General features: G+C 43.7%; 1 protein-coding gene across 3 annotated transcripts in view; it reads right to left on the bottom strand.

Annotated features, from left to right (window-relative positions):
- Positions 1-18,576, bottom strand: part of LOC139416097 (receptor-type tyrosine-protein phosphatase delta-like) — a 602,231-nt gene that overhangs the window by 365,395 nt on the left and 218,260 nt on the right. The window lies entirely within an intron of this gene.

Raw genomic sequence — 18,576 nt, 5'->3', positions numbered from 1 at the left:
TTACATTGTTTTCATACATTGTTTGTTTGTTTGTAAACAAACAATGCCCCCACCCATCCACCTCTACCTATATCTTTATTTATCTCTCCCCCTCTCTCTCACTCACACGCACACACACACACACAGTCTCTCCATTCTCAGTCTCATCCTCTCTCTTTTTCTCTTTCCCTCTCTCACCCTCCCTCTCTCTGTCTGTGAGCAGCCTTAATTGATTTGTCTTCAGCTGCATATCGGTGGACAGCTGGGAGATAATGGGGACATAAAGGAACACAGACGAGCCTCGAAGGACCAGAGAGAGAGCTCCTTCTCACCAACGACACACATTCACACACACAGAATCGCACAAGCTCTCACACGTACAAAACACAAGCTCACACACACATACACCCAACCCTCTCCAAACTCAAAAGGCCGGGGATAATTCAAAGTCTCAGCTCGTACTGTGTCCTTTCGTATTCTACCCACAACCGAGCCTTTGGTTTATTCTTCCACCTCATCACTTAAATATTCAAAATCATCTGTTTACTCTTCGACAGATCAAAGTTTGTCCCACCCTTCATTTTTCCCTCTCAAGAGTTCTAAAAATGATTTCTTTCATTATGCAAGCCAACAAAGAGCGGTGGCGTTCTGCTTCTTACACCCGGCATTGGAGCTTGCTGATTAATTAGCTTGTATAATTAGCTTAATGATTTAGAGAAACACAGCTCCAGCCACCCAAGAAGCTATGCTAATGGTCTCCTGTCTACTGGAATTAAAATGCCCATAATGTCAGTACCCAAATAGTCGGGATAAGAACTATGAGTTAGTAGGTAGGTGTTTAGAGAATGTACTATTATTTAAATAAATGTAAAGGCTGTAAATCAGCTATAATATTGCAGATAGATTGTAGCTTCCATCAATGTAATTGTCTGCATCATTTCCAAAATCTCATATTTTTTTGTAAATATAATATATATATATATAAAATCTCTTTCAAACATATTTTCCTTTGTTATTTCCCCCTAACCCTACCACCCCTCCTCAAATTGGAGTAAACTAATGGACAACAACACTTAGGCTTTTACTTCCAGCTTATACATACTATATATGTTCAGAGAATGTTCGTAATGTGTTGCAGCATCATGTTAGCTGATACTGTAGCAAGGTGATAGCAGATAGGCGCAGTACTGAACATTTCAGTTTTTTCCTTGTGAACATAAACCATCACCAACTCAAGTGTCCATAGAATGACAGTCGGGTGTTCATATTAGGACAGTGCGGTATCCATAGCATGACAGTATGGTGTCCATGGTATGACAGTACAGTGTCCATAGTATGACATTATGGTGTCCATAATATGACAGTACGGTGTCCATATTGGGACAGTATGGTGTCCATAGTATGACAGTATGGTGTCTATATTAGGTCAGCCTCAGAGTCACACAGAGTTTGTATCCCATACACTAGTGCAGTGGTTCTCAATCTCGGTCCTGGGGACCCAAAGGGGTTGCACAGTTTTGCTTTTGTCCTAGCACTACACACCTGATTCAAATCAACAACTCCTCATCAGGCTTTGATGATTTGAATCAGGTAGGGCAAAAACAAAACTGTGCAACCCCTTTGGATCCCAAAGGACCAGGATTGAGAACCACTGCACTAGAGTTACAAGTCATGTGACTGAAGTATGTTTTGGAGTTGCTGAAAACGGTGGAGTTTCGCAAACACATCAGGATCAATACAGAGCAGCAGGGGTGTATTCATTAGTGCACAATGTAACAAACTGTAGCAAAGCACTTTGCAATGCAAAACGTTTTGCCTACGAAATTAGAATTTTTGGTACATTTGGTTCCTCGTGAATACACCCCAGGTGAACAAAATTGGATAACCTCTTTAACCTGTCTGTGTAATATTTTTAATTTACTGATAACAGTGGCAAAGTAGGAACATTGCTAGGCCTACTGTATCTCTATATAACCCTGATGCAAAATGTACAGAATATATACAGGAACCTGCCCAAATAAAGAAAACACCTGAGTAAATGAGGGATATAAAGTATAATGAAAGCAGGTGCTTTGACACAAGTGTGGTTCCTGAGTTAATTAATCAATTAACATCCCATCATGCTTAGGGTTGTGTGTAGAAATGCCCAGTTGCCCATTATTTTGGATACCATGACTAGAAGAAGAGATCTCAATTACTTTGAAAGAGGGGTCTTCATTAAAGGAGCATACAGTGGTATAAGGTGTTTGTTGTGTGTCTAAGTCACGAGATCTCAACCCAATTCAACACTTATTGGAGATTCTAGAGCAGCTCCTGAGGCAGCGTTTTCCACCACCATCAACAAAACATCAAATGATGGAATTATCATGGAAGAATGGAGTTGCATCCCTCCAATAGAGTTCCAGACACTTGTAGAATCTATGACAAGGCACACTGAATCTGTTCTGGTGGCACATGGTGGCCCAACGCCCTATTAAGACACTTTGTTAGTGTTTCCTCTATCTTGGCAGTTACCTCTATCTGTATATAGACAGAAATCCATGTACATTCATCTTAAAATACAAACAGCTTGACAGCAGACATCAATGTCATACCACACACCCTTCTCCTTAAGACACACACGCAAACACATACAGACACACACACGCAGACACTAGGTATGCGGCAGGCCACACCGAGATTATGTCTACTCCTCTCTTACCGACGGAAGCATCAGCATTCCCAACCACACCTGAAACATAAATCCCACATTTATGACCTTCCCATAACTGTAAGTAACGCTCAAGCACCAGGATCAGCTCATTAAAGCCACTGGGAGTGGAGAGAGAACGTTGCTCAAGTGCTCATGTGCTAGTACCCCTAAAAGGCAGGTCAAACGAGCGGGGTTGAAAAAACAAAAGGGAAAAAAAGGTTTTCTACCGCTTGTAAAAACCACTGGCAGGGGACAGAAATGTATTGAATGCTTATACCAGACCTGGGCACAACATTTGAGTATTTTGTAGTTTATTTGAAAACACCAACTTTTCAAATACTCGAGGTAGTCGAATATAGATTATTTAAAGTTTCAATTAAAAGGCAACCATTTTCTTTGATATTCAAATACAGGTCTCAGGTCTCAGTGTTTTGAATACCTCTCTTGAATATATACAAGTTATTTGAAAACAGAAATTAATCTACTCCCTGACGAAGGCCATGCAGCCGAAACGAGCCAGAGTTTTTAAACTTTGTTTCCATTGAACATGACATGTAGATAAAGTCCTTTTAATTAATTATATAAAGAGTTCCTTGGTCCTCCTTTCTTTTTGATGACCAATTTACCCCTTTTACCAAAGAGCACATTCTGTCTACCAACATCTACAACTGTGTTCCTTAGACGCGCTTCCCTTCCTACTTATTCTAAAAATAAATCTTTATTTCATGGCTGCCAAATATTTGATGAAGAACCAAAAACTACAACAACTAGTTGAATAAGTCTAAATATATGATCATAAGCCCATGGTTTGGAGGGCTCTTAGATATGAATCTTAATATAGCCTATAGCCTACAATGAAATGCATGAGGGACATGGAATCTCCTCAACATTAGAGTAGACCACTTTTGCCACTTCAAAATGACTAACAAACATATTTTTATAATGAGTGAGACATAAGGTAATACATTGACATCAAGTTCTTCTACATCTGTAGTAACTTAGTGATTATTACAATAGCAACATTGTTGTTACATAGGACTTTGGAAATTGCTTAATAATTGCATAATAATGGAGTTATTACATAAGTGGAATAAGGAAGTCACTATTCCTCTTGTGGAGAGTAGTTACAAAACCTCTCAGCTCATTGCAATGCAATTAAAATGCAATTACCAACGTATTATGTAACAAAATGCCAATAAAATGTTGTTCCAAATGTAATTACAGTTTTATTACACAGGCACAAGAACAGTTTCATTTTAATTGTTACTGAGAACGCTAACATTAACAAAAATTTGGCTTTTAAGTTTTGAAAAGAAACAAAATATGCCAAAGCTGCCTTCTTAAATCAACTGCAGCCAAGGTAGGTTGAAAACCATTTTTGCTTGTATTCTGAGTAAACTGTCCCTTTAAAGATGTGTGTTTGAAACAAGAACACTTACTGTCAGGTGGACAAAGAGGTCAGTTTGCAAATGGCTTTGAATTACTCTGCAGTATTTTCAGGTATCATAAAACCTTTTTTATTGATTTTTTTACTTTGTGGTATCCAATTGGTAGTTAGTCTTGTCTCATCGCTGCAACTCCCGTACGGACTCGGGAGAGGCGAAGGTCGAGAGCCGTGCGTCCTCTGAAACCCGACCCAACCAAGCCGCACTGCTTCTTGATACAATCCCTGCTTTTCCCGGAAGTCAGCCACGCCAATGTGTCAGAGGAAACACCGTACACCTGGCGACCGTGTCAGCATGCATTGCGCCCGGGCCGCCACAGGAGTCTCTAGAGCGTGATGGGACAAGGACATCCCTGCCGCCCAAACCCTCCCCTAACCCGGACGACGTTGGGCCAATTGTGCGCCGCCCCATGGGTCTCCTGGTCACGGCAAGCTGCGACAGAGCCTGGACTCAAACCAGGATCTCTAGTGGCACAGCTAGCAACTGTGATGCATGTTGACAGGGTCATTCAGTAGTTGAGCATCACAACTCATTTACACTTATCTGTACAATTTATCATTGGTTGTAAATGTGGTAATTTACTAGTCCGTCCACCGCTGACTAGGTGTAAAAGTTATGGTGCTGTCAGGCTTGGACAAACATGAGATGGGAGGATGAATATGAAATCAGGATGGTTGGTCCTGATGGACCAGGCAGGCGAGGGGAGAGTGCATAAAAAGGTTGTTAGCTGTAAAGGCATTTTAACGTTCCGTGCCGTCATGCCAGACAGAGAATGAAATCTCTGTCAATGACAGGAAAGTAACATCACAATTCAAGTAGCCCTACATTTCAAATACACATCAATCAAACATAAAGATGCTCAAGATTATTAATTGATGACAATCTGATTATAATAACACAAAGGAGTATAGAGTTAAATATACCTTTCACTGTATCTTCAATGATAATCAAATAAAACAAACATTCAATTATCATAATAAGCTAATCATCAGTGATCACAAGTACTACTGCATACACACAAACACTGGCTTAGCTTCCATTCATGCTTACACTACCAAATAAGATTGGGAAAACATTACATGTCATATCCCCAACACTAACAATCCCATCTAATTACAGAGTTGCAAGCAGCCTGTCTGAACTGTGCTGAGCTGTGTTGCAAGCAGCAGGTGCAACGAACGGTATTCACTTGTGTGAGCGGAAAACATCACAGTTTGAGCTGACACCAGTCTGTCAGAAACTCAGGCTTGCTTGATAGCACTGTAGTCGGCTCTCCCGAAAACAAGCCTATAAAAGCTACCAAATGAAAGGAAGGAGCTGGTTTCTTTCCCCTGGTTCTCGGCCCCTACAACTGGCTCTGTGGCACACCACTGCATCATCAACAATTCAATATAGTGAGACTCTGTGCATCACATGTCAGATCAATGGACGTCAATGGGGGTAGCTGTTGATGCTAAAACTAACAGTCTGGCCAATAGCTTCTACCCCCAGACCATCAGGCTGCTGAATTGCCACCACTAGCTTCTACCCCCAGACCATCAGGCTGCTGAATAGCCACCACTAGCTTCTACCCCCAGACCATCAGGCTGCTGAATAGCCACCACTAGCTTCTACCCCCAGACCATCAGGCTGCTGAATAGCCAACACTAGCTTCTACCCCCAGACCATCAGGCTGCTGAATATCCAACACTAGCTTCTACCCCCAGACCATCAGGCTGCTGAATAGCCACCACTAGCTTCTACCCCCAGACCATCAGGCTGCTGAATAGCCAACACTAGCTTCTACCCCCAGACCATCAGGCTGCTGAATAGCCAACACTAGCTTCTACCCCCAGACCATCAGGCTGCTGAATAGCCAACACTAGCTTCTACCCCCAGACCATCAGGCTGCTGAATAACCAACACTAGCTACCTGCTTCCCAAATAATAGTGCTGCAGTACTGTGACCTCCCTCTAAATTAAGGGATTGTGTTTTGTACACATGGTTTCACACACGCACACTTCAATTTTTTTTTGTTTTACCTTTATTTAACTAGGCAAGTCAGTTAAGAACAAATTCTTATTTTCAATGACGGCCTAGGAACAGTGGGTTAACTGCCTGTTCAGGGGCAGAACGACAGATTTGTACCTTGTCAGCTCGGGGATTTGAACTTGCAACCTTCCGGTTACTAGCCCAACGCTCTAACCACTAGGCTACCCTGCCGCCCCAATGAAGGTGTACACAGACGTTATGGCTAGGCTTAATTCCTTTGAATTCAAATGTCCCCCAGTAAGTACTTCACAACCTGCATCCCTAAACATACAGCATTTGTGTGAACTGGAGAATGTGCTGCCTGCTCAAGGCCTGCTGGAGTAAAAAGATGTATCTCCAAGGTAAGGCCATAGCAGTACAGTACAAAAAGCTAGCTCTTTGATTTGACTGCAATTGATGTTTAAGAAGGCAACTGGCCACTCGGTTGACAGCTTGCTTCCCACAACCCCTTCCTTATGTTGCTCTGGCCTAGCACCTATCTCTCTCCATCCCTCCACGTGTGTCTCTCTCCACGTCACTCTCTCTCCCTCCCTCCCTCCCTTTTCCTGAGTGTAGTGGTAAGCTAACGCCGACGGGTAGCCCACCTCTTAGGTGTGTGTTACCAACCAGATGAAAGGCTGAAGGGGTGGTGGGGAAATGGAAGTGCTGAGGGCTTTGATACTCAACCCATCACGTTTACACCTTCCCTCCTTCTTCCTTCCATCAAAGCTTCCATCTGCAAAGTTCTCCATCGGTGCTTAAGACCACGCTCCTCCCAAAGGGCGTCATAATCTACTCAGCCAACGTGATCTCAATCATTCAAATGTCACATCGGCACGCGCGATAAACCTTCTATCAGCACATACGGAAGAAAGAGAGAGGAAGGGGGAAGGGAGGACGGAGAGAGAGAAAACACATTAAAGCCAAAGCAGAGGAATTAGATAAAGAGGGGAGGGCACTCTCTTAGGAAATTCATCGCCCCGTTCAGTCCTCACTCTGTCTTCCATCTCTCTCTCTCTCTCTCTCTCTCTCTCTCTCTCTCTCTCTCTCTCTCTCTCTCTCTCTCTCTCTCGCTCTCTCTCTCTCTCTTCCTGTCAGCTCTGCAGAAGATGATATCATTGATCATATTCTTTAAAAGACCGTTTCTGTTCCCTCTAAAAGGCTTCTCCCCTGTTTCCTTTCCTTCACGACCATTGACACCCATCTGCTATTTTTAGATCAGTGATCATGAAGGAATCAAAGAAGAAAGAAAGAAAGAAGAAATGAAGGAGACAAATCCTTTGCAGTGTTATAGAACAATAACTCTGCCTAAGTATGTGATTGCAATCCAATGAATTGAGATGGATTGATATTGGAAACATGATCCAATCAGAAAGAGTCAAAACTGTCATAACTAAGTTGTCCTTTTCCTTTCCTTCCTGATAGAATTTCCTCCTCTATCCATCTGTCCTGGTGTATTACTCTCGGAGCCATCAAAACCAAAGTCTACCCCTTTCAAATCTCATGAGCTCTGGGAGGCCGCTGAAAAAAGTAAACAGATTTGTTCTGAAAAATCTCTCGCATTTCCTATATAAATCCACTTGTCGCGGCATAAATCCTGGGAAGTCAGTGCCCCATGCCACTGCTTATTAGCTAGCTGGGGATCAATTTATCACCTTTGCCAGACAAAGGAACCGAAGTGGCTGGGGATAGACTCTGTGTTTGATTTATGGGGCACTTGGATAGAGAAGGCATTTTTGGGTCATGCAAATTCAGAGCAGGTGAATTCACACACGCACGTGCGCACACACACACGCACACAGCACCTCCATTCTCTGGAATTAATTTTCTTGTCAGTGTTAGAGACTACGCTACAGTTTATGGGTGTGTGCATAAATGGGTTGGGCGGTTGAGGATTGGGAGGAAGGGAGGAATTGTTATTCACTTAAAAGGTTGAGTCCAATTTTTTCTGAGGTCAGTTTTTGTGTGGTCCCTGATGGTTTGAGTTATACTTCAGGGAGCATATCAATTGATCCAAGGCCGACTGCCAAACTTCTACCTGAAGCAATTCACTAATATACGTTACACGTCTAACCCATAATCCAGATGTTCTTCACATGTAGTACCTCACCACGACCACTAGTCGGTGCTGTTGTTCCAAGAATGCCATCATTACTCCTGTGACCCACTTTCATGCCTGGGAAGGTACTGGAATGTGACTGCCATGACTGCCTCACCTCACCTGTGATAACCATCCTCCTCTGTCTTGTCTCCTCATAAAAAAAGGGACTACATATCTGTAACAGCTGTAACCGAGCACTCAAGGCTCTCGTTTGTAATTGTCCTCATGTAACTGAAAGGGGACGAGACAAGAGAGTTGGATAATGGGTTTTCAGATACGGTGATGTTGAGGGGTGGTGAGGAGAGGAGAGCTGCTGCTCTTAGCTGTTACAGGGAAGGTTTGACGAGTTGCATCACCTCACACTTGGATTGAAATTGAAAGACAAACATCTCATCAGTACAGAGACTGAGGCACTTTTCAGTTGAGAACTTTGGGAGTAGTTGGAAAGACAAGTGTAAAGATTAACTGGTATCTGCAATGTAATGGACAAATGTTATGTTGTCCAAGGTTCAATGAATTCATAATGTGTGTGAGTTGTTAGCCATGTGACATGTTAAAGTGTGTGAAGGACTAATTGTGACGGTGAGCTGCTAGACTCTTTGTGCTTTTGTGTACATAATTGAATGCGTACATGCAGTTTTCTCCATATGTGTGTGCGTGTACTGTCAGTATGAGTATCTATGTGCGCAAAAACAAGATGATCTCGTTCCCTCTCCTGATGCCTCGACAACAGGGTGTAGCTTGGTTGCCTCACTATCCTGTTGTCTTGGCTCCCGGCCACACTCATCTCTCTCAATAACAAATTAGCCTGTTCCAAGTAGCACATTTCTCCCACACCTAAGGAATGGACAGATCTTAGCTGTGTGCATGTGCGTGCATGCGTGCGTGTGCGTGTGTGTGTGTGTGTGTGTGTGTGTGTGTGTGTGTGTGTGTGTGTGTTAGTCACAGCACTCTTTTAGCACTGGAGATCAGAAGACTAGCCGTTTGCTGAGTGGGCAGGAGGAGCGGGGGAGGATTGAGAGAGAGGGAGAGAGTTATCTAACATGATTAAGCAAGAATAATGAGAACAATGGAGAGGAGGACCACTTAAAAGAACTCTGACAAGAGCCCTCTTGCAAAAAAGGATGAGTAACAATATAGCTGAATCACTTTTTTAAAGTTCTCTTCCCTACCTATCTCCATCTTCCTAACTCTTTTTTCTCTCCCGCAATCTCAATTCAAAGGGATTTATTGGCTAGGGAACATATGTTTATGTTCAAGTGAAATAGATAATAAACAAAACTGAAATAAACAATCCAAAATAGTAAACAGTAAACATTACACTCACAAAAGTTTCAAAGGAATAGACATTTCAAATGTCATTATGGCTATGTACAGTGTTATAACGATGTGCAAATCGTTAAAGTACAAAAGGGAAAATAAATAAACATAAATATGGGTTGTATTTACAATGGTATTTGTTATTCACTGTTGCCCTTTTCTTGTGGCAACAGGTCACAAATTTTGCTGCTGTGATTGCACACTGTCATTTCACCCAATAGATATAGGACTTTATCAAAATTGGATTTGTTTTCAAATTCTTTGTGGGCCTGTGTAATCTGAGGGAAATATGTGTCTCTAAAATGGTCCTACATTTTGCAGGAGGTTCGGAAGCGCAGCTCAGTTTCCACCTCATTTTGTGGGCAGTGTGCACATAGCCTGTCTTCTCTTGGGAGCCAGGACTAATATACGGAGGCCTCTCTCAGTAACAAGGCTATGCTCTATACATAGTCAAAGCTTTCCTTAATTTTGTGTCAGTCACTTGGTCAGGTATTCTGTCACTGTGTACTCTCTGTTTAGGGACAAACAGCATTCCAGTTTGCTCTGTTTTTTTTTAATCAATTATCTTTTTGTTTTCTCATGATTTGGTTGGGTCTAATTGTGTTGCTGTTGATGTCCTGGGGCTCTGTGGGTTCTGTTTGTGTTTGTGAACAGAGCCCCAGGAGAAGCTTGTTTAGTGGACTCTTCTCTAGGTTAATCTCTCTGTAGGCGATGGCTTTGTTATGGAAGGTTTGGGAATTGCTTCCTTTTAGGTGGTTGTAGAATTTAACGGCTATTTGCTAGATTTTGATAATTAGCCGGCATTGGCCGTTCTGCATGCATTATTTGGTGTTTTACGTTTGTACACAGAGAATATTTTTGCCCCATTTTTGGGTTCTTGTGAATTCTTGATTTTTGAGCGGACCCCAGACCTCACCACCATAAAGGGCAATGGGTTCAGTGAAACAGTGTTGTTTGATGAAGTCATTGTCTGTACAGTTTTTTGGTCTTTTCCCCCAGCATTGTCCCAGCCATATCCGCGGCAGCAGGAGGTCCTCCACAATAGCTCACCATATAAGACACTTCTAGCCCCTTCTTACTAATGGTATATGTTGCTTTTATACATGTTTTACTACCTGAAAGTTGTCTTAATTCTTGCTCAAATAACTTCCATGGCTTATTTTTCAAATTGGCATGTTTTGTATGCGTAAGAGTGAAGGTTTCATCGAGCTGTGTACTTTTGCACATATAACACACCGTGGCTGTGGAAAGGCACTACTCCCAATATAAGTGAACCCCAAATCAACGTAGTTCTCATCATATTTGCACCTCTTCGATGGTCCCACGTTCCTGTCCGTTGTTCGTAGCTTTCCCGGGTAAGGGGGCAGTAGCTCTTCGGCTGCATCAGATTCACAACTGTCAGTGTCCATGCTAGCTGGGCTAGCAGCAAATGTTGAATTACTGATGCTAGCACTGGCTGTGCTCGTGGAAGCAAAACAACTTGTGTAGTCGACTGGTGCAGGTGTAGTAATGCTGGTAGTAGCAGAACTACCAGTAGAGCTGGTATGTGTCTCTATGGACGCAGGCCTCACTTTTTTTTTACCATTTATCAATTTTCGAGCAGACAAAATGAGACGCAGCTACGTTTGGCTACATAGGGACATTTAGTGGAATTCCTGCGAGATAGTAACAGTTAATGTGATTGGATGTCAATTATTTGACTAGAATACCTGTATTTGACATGGTGTTGTTATTTTGCTGAACACTAAATGGTTGAAATGTATTTTTGGCAGTGAAACGAGGCTACTCAGGCGAGAAAAAAACATCCCCCAAATGTATAGCCCCGTTGGAAAATCTAAATGGACTGTTTGAAAATGTGAATCACATTTTTATTTGTCGTACCCCAGTTTGGGAATATCCGCTCTAGGGCAACGGTGTCTAGATAGAATTAGAAATTTGTGGTACTGGCAGGTCTGACATAATCTGTGCAGGAAGTGTGCTGCTGTAGGCCCTCCTTGGTGGTTGGGGATAGAAGCACCAGATCATCAGCAAACAGTTGACATTTGACTTCAGATTCTAGTTGGGTGAGGCTGGGTGCTGAAGACTGTTCTAGTGCCCTCGCCAATTCGTTGATATTGATGTTGAAGAGGGTGGGGCTCAAGCTGCTGTCTCACCCCCACAGTGCTGTATAAAGAAATTTTTGCCAATTTTAACTGAATGTTTTTCCCGCAACACTGCTTTCCATCAATTTGTATATCAGACCCTCATGCCAAATTGAGTCAAATGCTTTTTTTAAATCAACAAATCATGAGAAGTCTTTGCCTTTGTTTTGGTTTGTTTGTTCGTAAATTAGGGTATGCAGAGTGAATATGTTGTCTGTCGTACGGTAATTTGGTAAAAAGCTTATTTAACATTTGCTCAGAGCATTGTTTGCACTGAGGAAATGTATGAGTCTGCTGTTAATGATAATGCAGAAAAACTTCCCAAGGTTGCTGTTCAAGCATATCCCACAGTAGTTATTGGGGTCAAATTTGTCTCCACTTTTGTGGATTGGGGTGATTAGTCCTTGGCGCCAAATATTGTGGAAGATGCCAGAGCTGAAGATCATGTTAAATAGTTTAAGAATAGCCTATTGGAATTTGTGGTCTGTATATTTTATAATTTCAAGTAGGATACCATCAACACCACAGGCCTTTTTGGTTCCGATACTCTTTAATAACTGATTCTAAGATTTGTAATTGATCATGTACAGTGCATTCATATTCAGACCCATTTGACTTTTTCCACATTTTGTTATGTTACAGCCTTATTCTAAAATTGATTAAATTATTTCCCCCCTCATCAATCTACACACAATACCCCATAATGACAAAGCAAAAATAGGTTTTTAGAATTTTTGCAAATGTATAAAAAAAACAAAAAAAACAGATACCATATTTACGTAAGTATTCAGACACTTTGCTATGAGACTCGAAATTGAGCTCAGGTGTATCTTGTTTCCATTCATCATCCTTGAGATGTTTCTACAACTAGATCGGAGTCCACATGTGGTAAATTCAATTTTATTGGACATGATTTGGAAAGGCACACACCCGTCTGTATAGGGTCCCACAGTTGACAGTGCATGTCAGAGCAAAAACCAAGCCATGAGGTCAAATTAATTGTCCAGAGAGCTCTGAGACATGATTGTGTCGAGGCACAGATCTGGGGATGGGTACCAAAATAATTCTGCTGCATTGAAGGACCCAAAGAACACAGTGGCCTCCATCATTCTTAAATGGAAGAAGTTTGGAAGCACCAAGACTCTTACTAGAGGTGGCCGCTCGGCTAAACTGAGCTATCGGGGGAGATGGGTCGGTGAGGTGATGAAGAACTCGATGGTCACTCTGACAGAGCTCCAGAGTTTGCCAAAAGACACCTAATGGACTCTCAGACCATGAGAACCAAGATCCTCAGGTCTGATGAAACCAAGATTGAATTATTTGGCCTGAATGCCAAGCGTCACGTCTGGAGGAAACCTGGTACCATCCCTACGGTGATGCATGGTGGTGGCAGCTTCATGCTGTGGGAATGTTTTTCAGCTACAGGGAATGGAAGTCAGGATCAAGGGAAAGAAGAACGGAGCCAAGTACAGAGAGATTCCTGATGAAAACCTGGTCCTGAGCACTTAGGACCTCAGACTGGGGTGAAGGTTCACCTTCCAACAGGACAACGAAGCTATGCACACAGTCAAGACAACGCAGGAGTGGCTTCGGGACAAGTCTCTGAATGTCCTTGAGTGGCCCAACCCGATCGGCTCATCTCTTCAATCGGTCTATGATTGAGTGTTGTCTGACCCAGGGGTGCGAAGGTGAACGGCAAGGCACTGGAGCGACAAACCACTCTTGCTGTCTTTGCCTAGCCGGCTGTCCTTTCTCCACTGGGATTTTCTGCCTCTGACCCTATTATGGGGGCTGAGTCACTGGCTTACGAGTGCTCTTCCACGCTGTGCCTAGGAGGGGTCGTGATCTTCCTGTCCCGGACTGCACCCCCTCGGGCTCGTGTGGTGGAGATCTTTGTGTGCTATACTCCCAGTGTGTCCCAGTGTAGTACGTTGGTGGTCTGTTGATATCCCTCTAGTGGTGTAGGGCCAGTGCTTGTCAAAGTGGGTGGGGTTATATCCTGCCTGGTTGTCCCTGTCTGGGGGTATCATCGGACAGGGGGGCCACAGTGTCCCCCGACCCACCCCTGTCTTTGCTGCAATAGTCTATGTGCCGGGGGGCTAGAGTCAGTCTGTTATATCTGGTGTAATTCTCCTATCTTATCTGGTGTCCTGTGTGAATTTAAGTATGCTCCCTCTAATTATCTCTCTCTCTTCCTCTCTCCCTCCCTGAGCCCTAGGATCATGCCTGAGGACTACCTGGCATGATGACTCCTGGCTGTCCCCAGTCCACCTGGTCGTGCTGCCGCTCCAGTTTCAACTATTCTGCCTGCAGCTATGGAACCCTGACCTGTTCACCGGACGTGCTACCTTGTCCTGGACTTGCTGTTTTCGACTCTCTCTCTCTCTCTCTCTCTCTCTACCGCACCTGCTGCCTCTAACTCTGAATGCTCGGCTATGAAAAGCCAACTGACATTTACTCCTGAAGTACTGACCTGTTGCACCCTCTACAACCACTGTGATTATTGTTTGACCCTGCTGGTCATCTATGAACATATTAATATTTTGAAGAACAATCTGTCCTTAATGGCAATGTACTGTTATAATCTCCACCCCTCAGAGCCTGGTTCGTCTCTAGTTTTTTTCCAAGGTACCTGCCTTTCTAGGGAGTTTTTCATAGCCACTGTGCATCTACATCTGCATTGCTTGCTGTTTGGGGTATTAGGCTGTGTTTCTGTATAGCATTTTGTGACATCTGCTGATGTAAAAAGGGCTTTATAAATACATTTGACTGATTGATCCCTGGAGAGACCTGAAAATAGCTGTCCAACCTGACAGAGCTTGCGAGGATCTGCAGAGAAGAATGGTAGAAACTGCCCAAATACAGGTACGCCAAGCTTGTAACGTCATACCCAAGAAGACTCAGGGCTGTAATCACTGCCAAAGGTGCTTCAACAAAGTACTGAGTAAAGGGTCTGAATACTTATGTAAATGTGATGTTTACCGGGGGGTTTTCATAAATTTGCAAACATTTCTATAAACCTGTTTTTGCTTTGTCATTGTGGGGTATAGTGTGTAGATTGATGAGGAAAAAATGATTTAATCCATTTTAGAATAGGGCTGAATACTTTCCAAATGTACAGTATATGTTTTGGCTGTTTGTTCTTTGTTATAGAGCCAAAGAGATTGGAGAAGTGGTTTATCCATAGAACTCCGTTTTGGATAGATAACTCTTCGTCTTGTTGTTTATTTAGTGTGTTCCAATTTTCCTATAAGTGTTTAGATTCTTTGAATTCTTCAAATACATTGAGCTGATTTCCTACATGCTGTCCCTTCTTTTTCCACAGAGTATTTCTGTATTGTTTTAGTGATTCACTATGGTGAAGGCGTAGGCTCAGGTTTTCTGTGTCTCTATGTTTTTGGTTGGACAGGTTTCTCAATTTCTTTCTTAAGTTTCTGCATTATTCCTCAAACCTTTTGTCATTGTTTTCCAAACCAGAGCATTGCTCTGTTCAAGTAGATTGTGATTTTGCTGTGATCTGATATGAGTGTCAGTGGGCTGCTTGTGAACGCTCTGAGACTCCAGGTTGAGGTCAGTGATAATGTAATCCACAGTACTACTGCCAAGGGATAAGCTGTAGGTGTACGTACCATAAGAATCTCCTCAAAGTCTACCATTGACTATGTACAGGCCTAGCGTGCGACAGAGCTGGAGTTGTGACACATTTTTGTTGGTTGTTTGGTCATAGTTGTGTCTAGGGGGGCATATTGGGAGGGAATATTGTCACCCCCAAGTAGGTGTTTGTTCCCCTGTGTGCTGAGAGTGACAGGTTCTTGTCCAATTCTGGCATTTAGGTCACCACAGACTTTTTTTGTCTGGAAATGGTTGATCTCCCCTTCTAGGATGGAGAAGCTGTCATCGTTAAAATATTGGCGATTCTATTTGGGGGATATAGGTAGCACATGAGTGCATGTTTCTCTGTTGAGAAATTTTCTTATTAATTTTCGAGCCAGATGTTCCTGTTTTGACTGATTTAATAGAGTGGGTCTGCTCTATACCAAATTAGCATACCCCTGAGTCTCTTTCCTGTTTCACACCTGGTAGTTTGGTAGATGGGACTACCAGCTCTCTGTAACCTAGAGGGTCCGTCTCCTCTATAGCATGTTTCTTGTAGGATAACAACATCTGTATTTCTGATTTCTTTGATGAAGTCTAGGTTCCTGCTCTTTAGGCTAAAGGCAGATGACCTCAGACCTTGCAGAAGGGGTATAGGTCTGATCTGGGGGGGCCTATATAGTGTGTGGCCAGGGTTTGTTTGTGGGGGTCTCAGCTGGTTGGGGTGGGGAGGGGGTGTAGCAGGTGATGCTGTGGTCTGGGTGTAGGTCTCCTTGGTGTGGGTTCTCTCTGTGCTTGGGCTGCAGTTGAGGGTGACGTCCTTTAGGCTTCTGTCAAAAGTTGGGATTGCTCCCTTGTAAAGGTGGACCTGGTCGTAAAGGCTGTTCAAGTCCAAGGTGGAGTGGTGGGCCAGGTAGACATTAGTTTTGAGGCACAGTCCCGGGAAATGCTTACATTCACCCTGGTGGCAGGGTGAAATACTTTTCGTGGTAGCACTTGTGTGTTGGGGAAAGTGGAAAAAGCTTTTTCAATCTCTCCCTTGAGTGATGTGGCCACCCTTTCCTTCTGGGCCCTCAGGTCATTTGTGCCCATGTGAATTATGATGTGGCTGGGGGACCCTAGTTTGTCTTCTTACAACAGCTCCAGGGCATGCCTAGTGCTTGGGCACCAGAGTTTAGCCACTTTGTGTTTGGAAAAAAGTGTATTCTCTTGAATATATTTGCCATTTGAGTCAATAAGGAACACCATCTCTGGCTTTTGTGTGTCCTCAGTGGATGTGGGGGGTTGTCAGGAGGTCTATCAGGGGAGCTGACAGGGGGGCTGTTAGGATGGAGTGGGATCTGTTGGGTTGGTGGGTCCTATGTTGTCTGTCCCACTGTGGTGGTGAGGTTGTGGTCCGGTCTGAGGTGGGCTGTTTCTGCTGGCTTCTCTGGGGGAGTGTCCTGCTCTCTTTCACATCTCAGCTTTCTTACTTCCTCCTTTATGTGTTCCTCTCCCTCCTCGTTCAGTGCTGTTAACTGTGCCATGTGTTCCTCTCCCTCCTCGTTCAGTGCTTTTAGCTGTGCCATGTGTTCCGCTCCCTCCTTGTTCAGTGCTGTTAGCTGTGCCTTGTGTTCCTCTCCCTCCTCGTTCAGTGCTGTTAGCTGTGCCATGTGTACCTCTCCCTCCTCGTTCAGTGCTGTTAACTGTGCCATGTGTTCCTCTCCCTCCTCTTCAGTGCTGTTAACTGTGCCATGTGTTCCTCTCCCTCCTCGTTCAGTGCTTTTAGCTGGGCCATGTGTTCCTCTCCCTCCTCGTTCAGTGCTGTTAACTGTGCCATGTGTCCCTCTCCCTCCTCTTCAGTGCTGTTAGCTGTGCCATGTGTCCATCTCCCTCCTCGTTCAGTGCTGTTAACTGTGCCATGTGTTCCTCTCCCTCCTCTTCAGTGCTGTTAAGTGTGCCATATGTTCCTCTCCCTCCTCGTTCAGTGCTTTTAGCTGTGCCATGTGCTCCTCTCCCTCCTTGTTCAGTGCTGTTAGCTGTGCCATGTGTTCCTCTCCCTCCTCGATCAGTGCTGTTAGCTGTGCCATGTGTCGTTCTCCCTCCTCGTTCAGTGCTGTTAGCTGTGCCATGTGTTCCTCTCCCTCCTCGTTCAGTGCTGTTAGCTGTGCCATGTGTTCCCCTCCCTCCTCGTTCAGTGCTGTTAGCTGTGCCAGGTGCTCCTCTCCCTCCTCGATCAGGGCTGTTACCTGTGCCATGTGCTCCTCTCCCTCCTCGATCAGGGCTGTTAGCTGTGTCATGCGCTCTTCTCCCTCCTCGATCAGGGCTGTTAGCTATGCCATGTGTTCCTCTACCTCCTCGTTCAGTGCTTTTAGCTGTGCCATGTGTTCCTCTCCCTCCCCCTTCACTAATGTTAGCTATGCCATTTGTTCCTCTCTCTCCTCCTTAAGTTTGCTCACCTCAGTCCGGAGTGCAGCCAGCTCTCTCAGACAGCCAATCTCTCTCGGCAGCTCTGTGAATTTATATCTCTCAACAATGGAGGAGCAGCGGAGTTGTGGGAACTAGGTGTGTTCAGTGCTGGGGGAGTGACTCTCCTCTTGGGGCTGCTCATCTGCAGGGCAGTTTGAGGATGAGAATTGATCAGACTCACTCAGAATGGATTTAGTGTTATTATTTTTAATATCCAATGGGTACTGTACTGTGACGACATCTGCACTGGGGGAAGACATGGAGCAGGGGGCTTCAAATGTCTCTGCATTTGGGTGGGGGAGGATGTGAAACTCTCCTGCCATTGTTGGGCTCAAGAGTTTTCACACATCTCACTTCACACTTCAGAACTAATTGAAGTTGCAGCCAGGTCTGTTCTGTCCTAGCAGCTTGGTAGCTTATTTATTTAGCTTTATATAACAAAATTACCTAGAGATTATTGTATTATACTTTTTGGCTTCAGATGTGGCTTCATACTGAACATTACTCACTCAGTTTTGTGTTGGATGGTATTTCCAGGTTTCCTCTGTGTTTCTTCTGCAGGTTTTGGTTTGCTATAATTTTTTTCTTGATATTCCTTGATAATTAATTCAGGTAATTTTGCCCAAAATCAAGATTTTAAGTTTGGAATTTGGATTTGGATTGAAGGTTTTGATGTAAAGGGTAGTATCTTGTGTAAGTCCTTACGAAAAAAAAATCCATGTTTATCTACATTTATCCAACTCTAATTCTATTTTTTTTGCAGAAGAACTCAGGAGCCCATGAGCTCATGACCTTTCTCTCTCCATTGCTCTCTCTCATGTCATTCTCCCTCCCTCTCTCCTCTC

This window comes from Oncorhynchus clarkii, chromosome 9 (assembly GCF_045791955.1).
Source record: "Oncorhynchus clarkii lewisi isolate Uvic-CL-2024 chromosome 9, UVic_Ocla_1.0, whole genome shotgun sequence".
Lineage (NCBI taxonomy): Eukaryota > Metazoa > Chordata > Actinopteri > Salmoniformes > Salmonidae > Oncorhynchus > Oncorhynchus clarkii.
The sequence above is the reverse complement of the archived record's forward strand: the minus strand, read 5'-3'. Positions and strand labels throughout refer to the sequence as shown.